Genomic DNA, 16588 nt, shown 5'->3' with positions numbered 1-16588 from the left:
CTCTCCTCAGCCTCTCCCCCACTCCAAAACTACATACAATTTATTTGAAAACGGTTTGCTAAAAAGTCAAAATGTGTGCAGCTTTTTTTTTTAATAAAAAAGGTCAGAGATGCTGTTAGCAGAACGTTGCCTTTTTTCCTCCCTATCAGGTTTAGTACAGTTCATGCGCAGGTTTCAGTAAACATTAACCACTTTTATCAGGGCTCGCAGTGTGTGGAATAGTTAGCAAAGAGAATGTGCTGAAAGACACCGACAAAATGAACAAGTCCAAGGTCAAAAGGATGGAAGACTTTTATTATTATTATTATTACTACTACTATTTTTTGGTTTTAAATAAGGGGATGTAGGGGCTAGAAAGCAAATTGGTGAGAGAATGGTTTCACTCTTCCCTGCCATGTTTTAAGGTGTAACTTGCAGTTAAAAAAAAAAGCAGAGAGAGGCCATGAAGCTCGAACAACAGTCCAAGAAAGTTAAACCATCCAGTCTCACACAAGTGTTTTTGTCAGGGGTGATGTTTGCCAATTCTTGTACATCAAAAAGGTGCTTCTAAATTGTGTCCTTTGAGGGCATATGCTGCATCAGCTTACGGCCTGAACTTATTGCCAGACTGAAAAAAATAATAATGCCAATTTCTGGCCCTATCCTGTCTGCAGAAAGTCTTGTGCTTAGCATCTCCCACTTTGGATAGCAACAATGTTGGAGAGAAATGGTCTAGAACTGGACCTGATCTTTTCCGTTTTCAAAATGTGTATCGTTTTCAAATCTTGACATACAAATGAATGCGCTCCCCGATAAACGTGCAGTAAATTCTAGCCATTATTGTCTATTCTGTTCCATAACTAGGAAATTATATTGGCAAATTAATCTCCAGTCTACTTGCATGGCCCTCTCTAGACCAACAAAGCTTTGCTCCACTTTAAATGAGTAACTTAACCCAAGAGGTCTTTCCTGTAAAGTGCCATGAGGATTGAACTTTTTTGATCTCAAAAGTAAAGCACAAATTTAGGGTAAACAGATTTGCAGGTCACTTTGTTCTGTCTGAGCACGCTCTGTAGCCTTGCTGCCGTTGCGTCATGTTATTGCTCATGAATGAAACCGATCGGCACTGGCAGTGTGCAACCCTGGTTAGACCTAAGTTTGGGAGATGGTGTGTTGCGTAGTTCTAATTTGAAATGTTCTGGGGCTGGCTGTGGCTTTGCTTAGATGACATGAGTTCTCAGCTGCGTAACGTGATAGGCATAGCTGTCCTTGTGCAAACTGAGCAGTTGTGAGATGTTAGTTTTGGACGTGAAAATAGTAAGAGGCTTTCAAGGTAGTAAATGGGACGTGGAGAGAGAGAGAGAGAGCTGTACCTGGTCTCTTTCTCTCATACTTTATAGATGCCTTCAAATCTCTGGCCCTAGCCCTAGGTTAAAATTCCCAGCTCTGTCATTAATCCTTCAATTGCTGTTCATAAGTTAAGAGAGTTATGAGATAGGATGGAAGTCTAGGCTTGATGGGAAGAATTAAGGGATGTACTTGACAAACTGTTTACTTTGCACTTTGGGAATGTGGAAATCTCAGCTCAGGCAGCGGGATTGTGCCCTTAGCTGCTTTTTGCAAAATTTCTAAAGGAAAGGGGAGAAATGTTTCTTCTCATACATGAAAGCACAAAGTTAACTGTGAAATAGAACTCCTGAACTCCTGAGCTTGTTCAGTTATACTGTGGCACGTATGCACACGCGAGGGTGCATGTAGTTGGTGATTAAAAATAGACTCTGTGTAGGGAAATTAGAGGAGTCTCCACATTGGAAATACTAGCTGCCTCATTCGATAAGCATTTTGCATGCCCGTGAGTCTTTAGTAAAGCCAGTCTTCTGTCATCTGGGCATATATTATATGCTGTCAGGTCTATTTCTTTCTTCTGTTTTTTAGCGGTATCATGCCACCCATAGCTCCTAAAGGTTCAGGAGAGGCAAATGTAGGGTTGTGTGTGTGCTACACAATGTTGGACAAACAATGCAATGGCAGGGTGTTTCAGATCCTTAACAAGTTGTTTGTATGCAGAGTTTATTATTATTATTTTTTTTGCAGTGGTTGAAAACCATGTTATAACAAGAAGTTTTAAAAGTGTTTTTTTTTTTTTGTCTGCTTTTGGGTCTCTATCTGTATGTGTGCATGCATTCAAATCGCACCCCACCCCCTTAAAAAGAGAGAAAAGAACAGGGTGTGGAAGGAGAAAATGCAGGTGTTAGGATGGATTTAAGATGTCTAAAGTTTCTGGTACACTGAAAAGCTCTCTTTCTCCAGTGATGGATGACACCTTCTGCAGTAACAGTGCACTGCTGTCAGTCATTGGGTGCGGGGAGCAGAGCTGAACAGCTGGGTGGAGCTTGTTGATTGGTCCAGAGATGCCACATGGGGTTAGGGAGGAGGTGAGCCTCCGCAGCAGCTCTGGTTGGCTAATTTCCCTTGCTTGTACTTTGGCCTGCATCTTCATGCCTGTAGCTGTGGAAAGGGACCGAGAGGGGAGTGGAAAGAGATTACGGCGGTATTGCAATTGCAGCCTTCGCATGGCTTACAAACACAGCTACTCTACTGTTTCGGATACTTAAACATTATCGACGTTTTAACTGATGAACTCGAAACCAGGAGGGAACAGGGAAGAGTTTAAAAGTTTTCTTTTGAGAGCATCAGAATCCCCAAGACGCTGGCCATGCTCATGATAATTTAATTCAAACAGTATTTTTCTCAGCAAAAAACCCCTGCAGTTGCTGTGTTGGGGTGTCCATGATCTGGTGTGTTTTTGAGCTCTTTCCTGATTCTGACAGGGTTAGTTCACTTCGACATAACAGCAAATGCTATGAAAATGAACAAGCCAATCTAGCAAAAAGCTAGGTTTAGAAGCGGAAATTATAATACGAGAACCCAGATTTTCAGGCTCTGTTGGCCCCCTAGGTAAGTCGCTTGTGGTGTGTGCATCCCTGAGGTTCCTTAATAGCTAGTGGGTGCAGCCCATGGTGGCAAGCAGAGCTCTGGCCCCACGCAGTCTGCATTTATTTCCTGGCACCACCCTGTTAAGGACACTGACATTGCCCTTTGACATGCATACGTCGTTGGTGGAACTGGCATCATAAACTGTGTGGTGCCAGCTAGCACATGCACCCTGGTCAGGCCCAAAGCCCTGCTCAGTGCAGCTAGAATCAGGTTGTGCCCTTAATGGCCTACCCACATGTACTTGGCTGGCGCCACTGCTAAGACTGTCAGCCCCAAGTGTGGTGTATGTATATACTCTCTTTCTGTGTGTAGGGGTGCCAGTGCCGTTAACAAGGCGGCACCCATGCCAAGGGGATGGATTTCTGCTTGCCGTAGCTGCCACCCAGCAGAGTTGCATTAGCTGATCTGGTACCAGCCCTTGGCCTTTCCCCCCATCGTGCTGGATGCTGGCACCATGCCAGCATGAAGCAGCAGGATTAAGATTGTTATCTTAAAAAATTGGGGAAATAAGTCTTCTCCAAGCCTCCAGAGGATAATAAAATAGGAACCAGGCAAGCCTCTGCTCAAATCTCACCTGCCCTATAAGCTCACACGGAAACTTTAGGCAAGTTGATATGTCTCAACCTCTGCCCCCAACCTACAGTAGGGGGAGAATGCTGGTCTACCTTATAGGACTGGTGTCAAGAATACTATGCGAAATAGGCCGAGCCCTTAGAAAAACAACAACAGAATTTTAAGTTTTGCTTGCGTGTGGTTGTCTTCTAAATGTAGTTTAGAAAAGGAGCACCGCAGCTTTTCAAACAGGTGGGGAGTAGCATCTTCCAAACGCTGACCAATCCCATCTTTAACTTTTTACTACTAACACTGCTACTTCTTTCTCTCTCTTAATAAATACGTTCCAAAGATTGCCTTGTGCTTTTCTTATCAGTAAAAGGCAATGTCCTTCCTGTCCTCTGTTGAGTGCACCTGTTACTCCTTAAAACTAGTCCGTGGGACCAAAATGTTCTCAAAGAGTACGTGTATAGAACTTAATAATTTGGGGGTTTGTTATCTTGTTAGAAAAAACTGTGCATTTCCTATATGTTGCCAGGAAGAGGAGGTTCATCTTGCTGTGGAATTGACAGCCTGGCATTGTTCAGGAAAAATAGAACACCTCTGAATATTATTTTCCACATTGAAAAGGGGGACCCTGGTTTTGGAGTTGAGAGTACAAACCAGTTAAATTTGGGATGTCTGCAGATGATGCAAGATACCTGTTGGTCTCTTCAGGGAGGTTTGTGAAGGCTAGAGACACAACTTGGTTGGAAAATAAACTATTTTACCTACTGTTTCAACTCCCAATGTAACCCAGGAGAAGATTTGTGGAGAAGCATTTGCAAAATAACAGGGACACCCCTTCCCCACTCCAAGGACAGCCTTGAAATACCCTCTTGGTCAGTTATGAAGGTCACATGTGGACCATTCTCCTAAAATGGGACAGAACCTTGCACATATAAATGGCTTGTAATTCTTGTTTCTCTCTTCCTGTTTCTCCTCCTGCAACCCCTCGACCTCCAGCTTGCTTGGTGGCTTCACATACTGATCAAACATTGACATAACTGAGGTATTCTGAGCTCAGCTGGTTTTGTCTCAAGCAAGAGTAACCATTAAGGTGTGGGATCTGCAAACTGCTGTTCTGCCATCTAGGCAGAAGGCATGGTCTACCTGTTGGATGTATGGACTGGGTTTCTTTATCACCCTGGTACCACTAAAGGGATACTGTTTGGTGTAAAAAGCCTCTGGCTGAATAGATCAGAACTCATTGAAACATTTATAAGGGGTTGGACTACAATGGCAGTTAGCACCAGATGTTTCCTTTTTCTGGTGCAAGTGTGGAAATGGTGTAGCTGCTATTAGGAAAGCAAACTAGGTGCTCCTGTTTAGTTGATGAAAATGCAAAATCTGTATGTTGGAGTGTCAAAATGCCTTATTTTCCTGTTTTACTTATAAAGCGCATAATGTGTAGTCTGTCTCCCCGCCCCCCCTTCACTCAGCCTCCTCTTTGCCATTCCTCCTCCCCAACCCCAGCTTTCCATATATTTTCTATTATACTGTTCATTTTGCCTTGGGGCAACCTTTTCAGTAATGAGTAACAATGCTCAACAGTAGCTCTCATTCATTTTCAGCGCCACATGTGTGTTTATTTTTAATTGATATTCTGCATATAACATTTTCTGCAGCTGAGGCATCTCCCTCCCTCCCCCCGAAACACTTTTTTTTTTAAACACTCCCTCTGAAAAGCGTCAGCAGTGGATTGTTTCATTTGCAGAACTTAAAGCCCCAGAACAGAGGCTCTTCCAGTTTTTATGAATGCCCTGTTTGTTGCTGGAAGCACAACTGTTCGATATAACTGGCTGCATCCCACTCTGCTTGGGTCCAGTTTGGTCTGCAGAAGGTCTTTTGCGCAAACCAGATTTCTTGGGTGTGTTTGAAGCAACATCATTTTGTCTTCTTTCAATTGAGTTCTTTTTTATCCCTTTCCATCTGTAAAAAGAGTAATGCACCTTTTCCTCCCCAGATGCAGACATAATCAATCAATCAATCAATCAATCAATCATCAATAAATGCAGCAGTGCAGATGAGAACTGCAAAATTGTTATTTAGCGGACATGCTCAGGTGGTGATGGCTGTAATGTTTCTTGTTTTCTGTATATTTTGGGGCTTGTCTTAATGATCCCTTGCAGGTTTGCAGAGGTCCCTCCGAATGACACATTGATTAATAATAAGCACCTGCTATGCCCCACCTTAGAGCAGAGAAGGCGCTGCCTAGCTCAACTGGCAAGGTTGACAGCGCTATATTTCAACCTCTCTGGCTTGGCTGTCACTGCAGGTATTGGAACATTTGCAAGAGGCACATGAGGCTTATGATGCCAGTGCTTTGGGTGGCTTTGCAGAACAGGAAACAGAACACAAGTGGAGGTAGTACAGTTATTTGGGTGGGCTGGAATTATTATTATTATTATTATTTTAGTTGCAAACATCATTTCCCTTACTTAATCTGGATATCCAATCAAGGAGGGGCAGTGGGGCGACTGGGAAAATTAAAAAAACGCTGTCCCTCATTGTTCTTATTCAGCTTGTGTGCATTCTTATTGATGAGAAAAGTCTTCAAACACAACATCAGGACACTGCTTGTTTTAAAGAGCTGGATGGAGGAAGTTTCAGTATGTTCACCATCTCATACAACAACGAGAGGAGTGGTCACTATAGGAATTCCAACCCCTGCAACCATTGAAAGACGCAGAAGTCTTGTTCTCTTTTGCCTCTTTTTTTGCAGAGCAGGGGTCCACAAATGTCCTTGTCACCTTGCCACTGGAAACTGCGTGTTATAATTTGGTATGTGCAGCATCAGGAGAAGATATACAAAATTAAAAGATTTCCAGAATGGAAGCTGTTAAACTGTTGTGGCCAAGGCCCAAATTCAGACTGATGTGAGGAAATTATCTTGAGGGAGGGTTTCATAGGGCTACATTGACCCTGTCGGTTTGGGGTATTGCATTGGCTCAGCACAACGTTTAAGTAGATTCTTCTTTGAAACAAGGAAATAAAATTTATTCCAAAATATTCAGGTTTATTCAAAGTAGAGTATCAGCACTTTGAGGGTACAGTGTTAAAGCAGCTGATGTATGGCCTGTTCCCTGTTGTTATGCTAAGCCAAATGATGGTTTAGCCGGACTGGCTTGTGGGCTCTGGAAGAGGCAATAATGGTCAGTTCATTCCTCCCTCCTAGTTTTGCTGCTGTGCTAAGCCAACAAACCATGACTCAGAAAATCACAGGGCAAACCTTGGTTACAGCTTGTGGTTAGTGCAGAGAGAGCTAAATTGTGTGATTTAGGATTGGATAATCTGGCACTGTCAGTGTGGAGCAGCAGTAAAATGACTGCTGACGAGCAAAGCTGCTGTCTATGCCACTATGAGATTTACCATGGATCTCACTTCCAAGATTTTCAGTTCTTGTTACACACACACACACACACACACACACACACACACACACAGCTCTGTCTGTGTAGGGCTTGGACTGCTGAAGAGACCCTTGTCGTGCTTTTCATTGAAAAAACGATAAAAGGAGCGAAAGGGCCTCAAGCAGTAAATAGCTCTTGGCGAAGCCATGCACACCTGGAGAAAGGGGTAACTTTGCAGAGCTGTGGGGCTGTGTTACTCCAGATTCTGTGTTGTAATGCTAGGAATTGTAACAAAGTGGGTCTCAGAATGGGGTTTGAATGGTACTGAGGCTTGCTTTTAGAACTTTGTGCCTAGCTTTCTGTCCAGCTCAGCTTTTGCACTGAGCATCTCTGAAGTGCATTCAAATAACTAGGCTTTGAGAAGCCTCTTACCTTCCTCGTTCCTCCTTCTCTGCTCTTGGTTGTTGTTGGTTGTTTTTTTTTTTTTTGTTAACTGCTCCCTTGCCATGATTGATGTCAGCTGCTTAACAGCTGCTGAACATCTTCCTCTTTCCATCACTAGAATGCCCTCTTTTCTCTGCTGTTGTGTCCTGTGGTAAAGTTTAGCAGTTTCTTGTTATGTAGGCAAACCTCTTATTTCCCCCCTCCCCTTCCTTCCATTGACATGCATGTGCCCTTGCAATGCTAAAGGAAAAGTTTGTTTTCTTTTACTGCATGGGAGGCAGGGTGGTTTGCAAGTTCGGACTGGCTAGACTTGTTATATTTATTTGTCGCTTACTGGGGGGGGAAAGTCTCAAAGCGGTGTACAGTTTAAAAAAAAGGTTTACTTTGAAAAAAGGTGTTTTATTTGAGAACCTTCAGTTTTCGCAATAGGAGAGGTGGCTAAGAGGGATAAAGGAACTTATGAAAGCAAAACGCTCCGAACAATTCAGGGCTACAAAATATAGACGTCGTATGCCTTAATAAACATTTGTGGCAGTCTGATGGGCTTCTTTTGAAATGTCACTTTATCACAGCGCAGTCTCTTAGAAATGTGTGAAAGAGAGAGGAGGAAAAGGGGCTGCGGATCTTCTTGCCAAGAACCGACGGAGGGAGGGAAGGAAAGAAAGAGCACAGTTAAACAGTACATACCACAAAACAGGTTAGGCAGGACTCTAAATCTAGTTATGAGTCTGCTCTGCCTGCTCTGAGGCATCTCCAGTAAACCTTCCTTCCTCCACCCCTTTAAACAACTACCCTCCCTCCAAAAAACCCCCCCCAAAAACCCACCCCTTTCTTTTTTGGATCTGTTATGAAATAGTCTTAGAACGGTCCTCTCCTGCCTGTGCATGGGGTGGGCAGAGAGCGCCGGTGCTCTTGGCTGCTCCCAGCTGTTCCTTAAAGAAAGTCGATGGCGCACTTGTTGGTGCTCGTCAACCTTTGGAACAGGCAGCATTCTTTGCCGTATGTACTTTCGTGCCCTCTATGGGGTTGTCTTGTGAATGGGGCAGAGAGGAGGGGCAGCGGCAGCAGCGGCAGTAGGCAGGGGTGGAGCCGAGCCAGCAACTGTGGAGAGCTCTGCAGATAGCTGCTCTTTGGTACAGCAGAGTGGAACTTCTTGCTTTTGAGAGGCTTCTCAAGAACCCTCGGCTCGCATGCCTGCAAGGAATGATGTGAAGCCACTTGGTGGCTGATGGCAGGTCGTCAGAAAACTCTGGATCTGAACTGAGACTTCTGCTCACCGTGGTATTCCCCCCCCCCCTTTTTTTTTGGTAACCTGTTTATGTCAGATCGTTGGATAAGCATACCATATATAGCCTGGGATTCTGCTTGCTCCAGTATTCCACTGTGATGTAGGTTCTTCAGGAATACAAAGCATGCTTGCATCACCACCACCACCATATATTTGTACAGTGGTACCTCGGGTTAGTTGGGACACGGGTGGCGCTGTGGGTTAAACCACAGAGCCTAGGACTTGCCGATCAGAAGGTCGGTGGTTCAAATCCCCGTGATGGGGTGAGCTCCTGTTGCTTGGTCCCAGCTCCTGCCAACCTAGCAGATCGAAAGCATGCCAAAGTGCAAGTAGATAAATAGGTACCACTTCGGCAGGAAGGTAAATGGCGTTTCCGTGCTCTGCTCTGGTTCACCAGAAGCGACTTAGTCATGCTGGCCACATGGCCTGGAAGCTGTATGCCGGCTCACTCGGCCAATAAGGCGAGATGAGCGCTGCAATCCCAGAGTTGGTCACGACTGGACCTAATGGTGAGGGGCCCCCTTACCTTTACCTCAGGTTAAGAACTTAATTCGTTCTGGAGGTCTGTTCTTAACCTGAAACTGTTCTTCACCTGAAGCACCACTTTAGCTAATGGGCCTCCCGCTGCTGCCGTGCCGCCTGAGGTACTATTTCTGGGTTAGCGGACTCTTTAACCTGAAGCGTCTGTAACCTGAAGCATCTGTAACCCGAGGTACCACTGTATACTGCCCTATACCCACAGGTCCCAGAGAGGTTTCCAATATGAAACCACAAAAAAAGAAATCACACAAGGCACATAATAACAGTGCTTTTTTCTGGGGGAATGCGGGGGTACGCATACCCCTAAACATGTTGTGAATCTAAGTTTGGCCTCATTGAGGGGCAGTATTTCAATATGAGTAAGAAAATGAGAGTACCCCTAAACATTTTTTTAAGAAAAAAAGCATAATACAAAATAAAAACAAGAACAACCCAGTAGTCCCCCCAACACATTTTAAAAGGGCACACAGTAATGTACCCTGGGTTGCCAGGATACACACTCATTGGTTTTCCAGCAAGCGGAGATGTCAGCAGTGCTTTTTAAAAGGATGCTGTGTTGCCCTAGATGTATGCTAGCACTGGGAATGCATGCTTACTGTCAAAGGTTAGCAGAGTCTGGCATCTTGATGAGGCCTGCAGACCAGCAGGTGACCCGTCACTGACTGGAGCTTCCAAAAGGCTGCTGCGGTTGCCAGAATTGTGGAGTTGGAAGGGACTACGCGGGTCGTCTTGTTCCACCCCCTTACAATGCAGGAATCTTTTGCCCAGCGTGGGGCTCAGACCCATAACCCTGAGATTAAGAGTTTCAGGCTCTTGTCGACTTAGTTGTGATCCTAAACTCTAGGCCCTCCTTCGCAATACTCTCCAGATTCCTGACAATGGACAGTATGGCAGGCAAGGCAGGCTTCCACGGCCACTTCATCAGATCTTATCTATGCAGAGCACACCAGTTGAGGAGCAGCCCTGTATATATAATACATATGTGTTAGTATATGCAGATAGTGGGCAGTGTGTGGGGAGCACCTCGCACTTCCGTAAAGGTCTGGAGCTGGCCTTCCTGGAATATGAAATAACACATGATATTTATCATGACTGCACCTTTTACCATTCTCTACTAATCATTTCCTTATTTGTTTTTGTGGGGCTCTTTGGGCGCAAAGGGGAAATGGGACTTTCTGAATAGGATGCAAAGCAAGGGTTGTTTGTTGGGCTTGGTAGACCCCACCTTTGCTATGAGTCCTGGAAGGTCTGCTCCCTATCTTGTAGGCCTTTTCCCACCTGGCCTGGGCAAGTGGGGCTCTGAAAGCGGAGTGCTGAACAGGCTCATGGATTTGGGTCTTGTTTAAGGGTTTTTGTTGGGGTGGGTTGTTGATGGTTTTAATTTTTTTTTTAATCTTTATTTTGTATCTCATTATTTATGTGGGAATTGTTCAGTTTGATTGTGTGTGTTTTTGACGTCTTGTTTATTGTTTATGGCTACTTTTGTTATGCTTGTAGTGATGCAATTTTTCGTGTGGCGTGTAAGCTGCCTTGAGCATGGCTTTAATTTTGGAAAGGTGGCATGCAAATTGGATGATTGATTGATTGATTGATAATCTCCATAGATATACAGTGAAGAGTGAAATGGTTCGGGGCTGGCATTTTCCAGATAAGTACTTCTTTGCTGAAACTGGCTAACTTGAAATACTCTCAGGCTTACGTCATGACTAGCTTAGGGTGAGGTTATACGGCTGCTATGGGCTGACCACTCTAGATTAGGCTGCTGATACATGGTGAGCCATTTTATGGTGAAGTGTTTTCCCCATGCAGATGATGATGTGAGCCTAATTTTATGACAGTTTGAGGTGACATGTGGAAAACTGCCTGATCGTTGTGGTGAGCCACTACAGGCACGCAGCTCACTGCATAGCACTTCTTGCACATGGTGTAATTTTTAAATGGGGCCTTTACACTGGCTATAATGCTAAACAGACAGAAGAGAAAGGGAACTTTTTTTTGGTTTTTTTTAATACAGAGCAATGATCTGTACTGAGGTTGAAGTATCCCTGTGACTAGTAACAATTACTTTAAATCCAGGTCAAACAACAGATTTTAAGTGGAAGAGTCACAAGGCCTATTCTTGTACCATGAGAGCTGATGAGTTTGAGGCTTTTCAACTTTTTATTTAACCCATGTCTCTTTGCTGTGGGATCTTCAGATGGAGGACAGCATACAATTTAATAAATAATAATATAGGCAACTTCCTGTTTGCACAGGGATTGCGTATCCGGGTCATTTTGTCCCATTCTGCCCCTGTTGGGGGCCAAAAGTGGTGCATGTGTCGGCCATTGTGTGTCAGATGTGCACAAAATGGTCACTGCCTGTAATAAACAATTGTTTTTCCAGTATCTGATGAATACAATATTATAGTGTGTCTATGACAAGTCAGAACACACAACTAGCTTAAGTCTGTTCTGTGTCAGTTTCACTGGCACTCACTTGTAGCTCCATTTTGTCCCTGTTCTTTGTAGACATAATGAAACAGCACATGAAAAATCTGTATGCAAAATGCACACAATTTACTGCATCCTTCCTGTGAAATACACATTTTTTAATGAATCCGATTGCATTCCAACCCTAAAAACACTTAACTATGCATGCCTTTTTAATGTGAAATAATATTTTTGTGCACACTTCCTTGGGTAGAAACGGCATCAGAAAAGAGCAGGATCCTGGCTCAAGCTGCCATTGCTAGTTTGCCATTGCTACACACTAGATTCACGGGATCTTGTTGCTAGGAGGGGTCTGCTGCCTTTCAACCGCAGTTCTGACATGCAGGACTCTCAGCAGGTGAATTTTCCTCTAGTAGAGATGGAGTTGAAGCAATGGAAACAGATTTGTGTCACTAGGGCTTGTACAAGAACAGCTCTCCCATGGATTGTTTCCCTAGGATGATCAGCGTACCTATGACCTCTTGACATAGTTGGGGAAAGTTGTAGAAAAGAGTGGGCAGCTTAACCACCTGCAGGGGAATGTTTTGAGTGTTGTATAAGTGGCTGGGCCACGAATTTTCTCCATCTTGTCTTCTCTCATTGGCCTCATCAGAGTGAATTACGTCTGACTGCTTGGTAGTTAATTGGAGCATCATTCCCATTTCCTAAGCTGATAAGTCCCTCTCTGTCTGCCTTCATCAAGCTTCTTTGTTTGAGAACTTACTAAAGCTGCTGCAGAACAGAATAACCACTTTCCTATTTGCTGGACTAAATGAGGGCACTGTGGTCTCTTTAATAGCTGCATCTTTGTGCGCACAACATCCTCCAACGTCTTAGCCTTTTCCAGAAGATCTTCCAAATCCTCCTCCACTGTCGTCGTCTTCTTCTGCGGATTCTCTTAAAGCAAAACGGCCAGTTTAACAAACAGATGAAGTAAAGAAGCAGTCTGGTGTAACAGATATGCATGTAAACATATCCTTTCTTGCCTGCCTCTAAACGCTCATTTAATTATTAGGGCTTGAGCACTAGTAGAAGAACAAGAATTTTTAGAGGCTCTCATTTGAATAGCATTGATTATTTTTGGGGTGGGGAGATAGGTTTACTCGATGCAAAGAGAGAGACAATGTTGGGGAAGGAGCCTTGAGCTAGGTCTAGTGAGCTTCTGTGGACAAGTATCTAGTTCTCAGGACTTGGAGCCTCCTTTAGGTGCAGAATGGCTCCAAACCAATGGCCCCTGCAGTCTGTTGGCAGTCTGTAGGAAACCTCTGGATTGGCCAGGACTTTTCTAAATACAGGGGGCCTTTCGCCTGATCAGCCAATTGGTGTGTTTTTTTGGGGGGGCGGGGGCGGGTTTGATGGCATTCTAGGTTCAAGCGTCTCTCAGTCAAGCCCTGACTCTCTGACCTCAAGGATTCCACACTGCAAAGACCTCCAGCTACATACTCCTCAACTGTCCTGATTTGAGTGGGACCTCCCAGAATTACAGATGCCATCCTGGCTTCTGATTAGATCCTGGAATGTCCTGGTTTTTGGTCTTGTGCTGTCCCGCCAGACCAAAAGATGCTCGGTTTTTTTGTTCTTGCACAAATCGGCTAGCACCAGATCAAAAGATGCTTATTTTTTGGTCTTGCGCAATTGAGTGAATCAGCTGGTTGCCATGAGAGTGCAGGACAAAAAAACCCTGAGCGTCCCAATTTTGATCAGTGGGATGTTGGCGGTTATGCTACTAATAGACTCAGCCAGCGTTCGAAATTCGCCAGACACTAGGTGCATTTTGTGTTTGGCTGTTGTCCACTTGTCACCAAGTGAAGATGCAGGGGCGGAGGAAGGGGGGTGCGGTGGGTGCAGTCCACTCCAGGTGTCACCACTGAGGAGGGGGGTGACAAAATGCCGGGTGGCACTCACTGCAGGGTCTGCAGTGTGCCCAAGCCACATGTCTCTCCTGGGAGAGACGTGGTGGCTTGGGCGCACGCAGGCTCCACACTGCCCAAACTGTCTGTGTGCTGCCTCCTTCCCAGCTGTAGAATGGCTGAGTGGGAGGAGGCAGGCAGACTCCGGAGGCCACACTTCTATGGGCGGCTTGCCGCATCCCTGGGCACTCCACCCTGGGCGCCTGAGCGGCTTCCTCTGCCGCTGGGAACCAGGATGGCACCTCCATCTGGAGGTACATGCCTGGGGATCTTTGGATCTTGACTGTTTTCACACACTAGCAACACATCCTGTTGAATTCTGTTATATTTTATCTGCACAATCGGAATGAATTTCAGGAACCAAAAAGTCGTATTGAAAAAATATGACCTTTGAGCTGCCTGCCCCCAAAATGGCACCTAGGCATTCTGTTTTGGCGACTGTAACCCTGGTTTAGGGAGCCATTTGTCGCTTAGCTTATATACCTGAGTTTCCAACACTGGCTTCAGCCCTACCCCTCACAGTTGGTGCTTTTGTGCCTTTCAGCGAGGTGTAGGAGTGTGATTTTCAGCCAGTGCAGCTTGTCACGGAGGGCTGAGAAGAGCTGCAACTGCAGAAATCCCCACTCCAGCACTGCTGTTAAAGGTAAAGGAGTTCACATTGGCAGGGGGTCAGCAGTCTCCCTGTGTTTGTAGCAACCTGGGGATTCCACACCTCCACCTGCTTCCTCCTGGTCCTGTGTGCTGCTCTTCAACAGTTTTCTTACCCATTTCCCAACAGTCATGTGGGTGTGCAAGTAGCAGAAGAGTGCAAATAGTTAAGAAAATGCGTAGAGCCTGCTGAATCAGGCCCCTCTGGTCCAGCATCCTGTTCTCACAGTGGCCAACTAGATGCCCCAATGGGAAGAACCCAAAAGCAGGACCAAAGCACAATAGCTCTCGCTCCTCCTGTGGTTTCTAGCAACTGGTATTCAGAAGCATGACTGACTGTGGAGGCAGATCATAGCCATGATGTAGCTATGGATAGCTTTATCCGCCATGAATTTGTCTTTATCTTCTTTAAAAACCAAATAGTTTGGTTTTGAGCCCAGCTTGGTTGCCACCAAATGGGACTATTTTTAGGCAAGTGGTGATGGAGAAAGCCAGGCAAAATGTGATATGAGGAGGAAGGGAATGATCGTCTGGGAGACCCAGGTACAAACATCAACAGAAAGGATTCTTCTCATTCTCACAAGATACACCTCTTGAAATTCCCTCCTTTGCAACTCTGAAAGCCTTGTGGTCCTTTGCACCTGGTCTCCTAAGCTTCATCTCCTCCCTCACACTTGGCTTATAGTGGCTGTCACTGAAAATGTTCCCTATTCTTTTGGGGTGGCTCAGACTGTCAAGCATGTCATGATGAGGACTAAAAATGCACTTACTGAATGTAAATGTCTCTTGATTGACAGACCAGTATAAAACATACTAATAACCGTGTGGCTGCCTGTATAATACAGTGGTACCTCAGGTTACATACGCTTCAGGTTACATACACTTCAGGTTACAGACTCCGCTAACCCAGAAATAGTGCTTCAGGTTAAGAACTTTGCTTCAGGATGAGAACAGAAATTGTGCTCCGGCGGAGCAGCAGCAGCAGGAGGCTCCATTAGCTAAAGTGGTGCTTCAGGTTAAGAACAGTTTCAGGTTAAGTACGGACCTCTGGAACGAATTAAGTACTTAACCTGAGGTACCACTGTATGTGGGTTTTGAGTTGAAGCTATGTTGTTTGACGATATGCAGACTCTGTTTGTACCACGTGACCCTGGATTTTAATATAGATCAATTTCACACACATCCCTGTTCCTGTGTTAACATCACATGTCAAGGTTGGAAGGTCACTCTTCCAAATGGAAAACAGTTTGTTCTACCCCCCCCCCATTAAACACCCCTAAAACCGTGGTAGTACATTCACAAAACAAAGATTATAAGAGGAAGCTAAATTAATTTGAGCTGCCCTTGTATTCTGTGTTTTTTATTACATTGAATGTGTTCTAGCTGCTTTGTAATTAAAGTCTGTGCGAATGTTTCTTGAAGCAATGTCTAGTTGTAAGCACTTGGGGGAAGCACTCAAAAGAGAATTGGAGAATTTCATTCCTTGATTGAGGGAATTCACGAGAACGAAAAGGGGAAAAAATTGGCCTGTGCAGTTCTTGAATCAAGTTCCATCCCACAACATTAATGATTGGGGTTCTGAGCTTCAGCGGCTGATTATAAACTGCACCTGGCTTAAGAATTTATTGTTATTGTCTGCCTGCTATTAGTTTCCAGTTGCCTCTTGGCTTTTAAGGTGCTATGGAAAGGACAATTGAGTCCTGGCACAATTACAAAGCAGCTGTTAGCTGCAAGTTAGCATTTTCCCCAAGCTAGTTAAGAAAAAATTGGATCACTGTGCAACAATGGGGTTGATACCTGTTAGCTTTTGCAAAGGGAAAGAACTTGCTAAAAGTTATCTGATGCTTGCCATGTCCTGTTCTAGAGTTGTTACAATTCTTAACCCTGCAAGTTGTCGGATCAGTGGTAACTCTCCTGGTGAACAGGTGGTGTAGCATAACCACTACAAACTGGGAAGCCCTTTGAATTTTGCCCATGCTATGAACTCAGAGCAGGACGCGGGTGGTGCTGTGGGTTAAACCACAGAGCCTAGGGCTTGCTGATCAGAAGGTCGGCGGTTCGAATCCCTGCGACACGTTAAAGTGCAAGTAGATAAATACCATATTTTTCGCTCTATAACACGCATCCGACCATACCACGCACATAGTTTTTAGAGGAGGAAAACAAGAAAAAATATATTCTAAATGAAACAGTGGATGTATGATTTTTGTGGTTCATGCTGTGGCCACAGACATGTGATCTGATGGTGAGTTTGGGGTAGCCCAATGCAAAAATCCTGAAGATCCATGTGGATCCATGCATTGTAACCACGTTTTTGCACCACTGCGGCCCCAGGCAACAGTGGGTGCATGATTTTTTTGGTGCAAG

General features: G+C 44.7%; 1 protein-coding gene across 9 annotated transcripts in view; it reads left to right on the top strand.

Moving 5' to 3' along the window:
* RREB1 (ras responsive element binding protein 1) overlaps positions 1-16588 on the top strand; it is a 135787-nt gene that overhangs the window by 30798 nt on the left and 88401 nt on the right. The window contains exon 3 of one of the 9 annotated variants that reach the window (XM_079984902.1): positions 2751-2937. The exons of the other annotated variants lie outside the window; for them this stretch is intronic. The gene's annotated coding sequence lies outside the window, so the exon portion shown is untranslated. The remainder of the gene's footprint in view (positions 1-2750; positions 2938-16588) is intronic. 9 annotated transcript variants of the gene reach the window in all.

This window comes from Podarcis cretensis (genome assembly GCF_951804945.1).
Source record: "Podarcis cretensis genome assembly, chromosome: 7".
Lineage (NCBI taxonomy): Eukaryota > Metazoa > Chordata > Lepidosauria > Squamata > Lacertidae > Podarcis > Podarcis cretensis.
The sequence above is the reverse complement of the archived record's forward strand: the minus strand, read 5'-3'. Positions and strand labels throughout refer to the sequence as shown.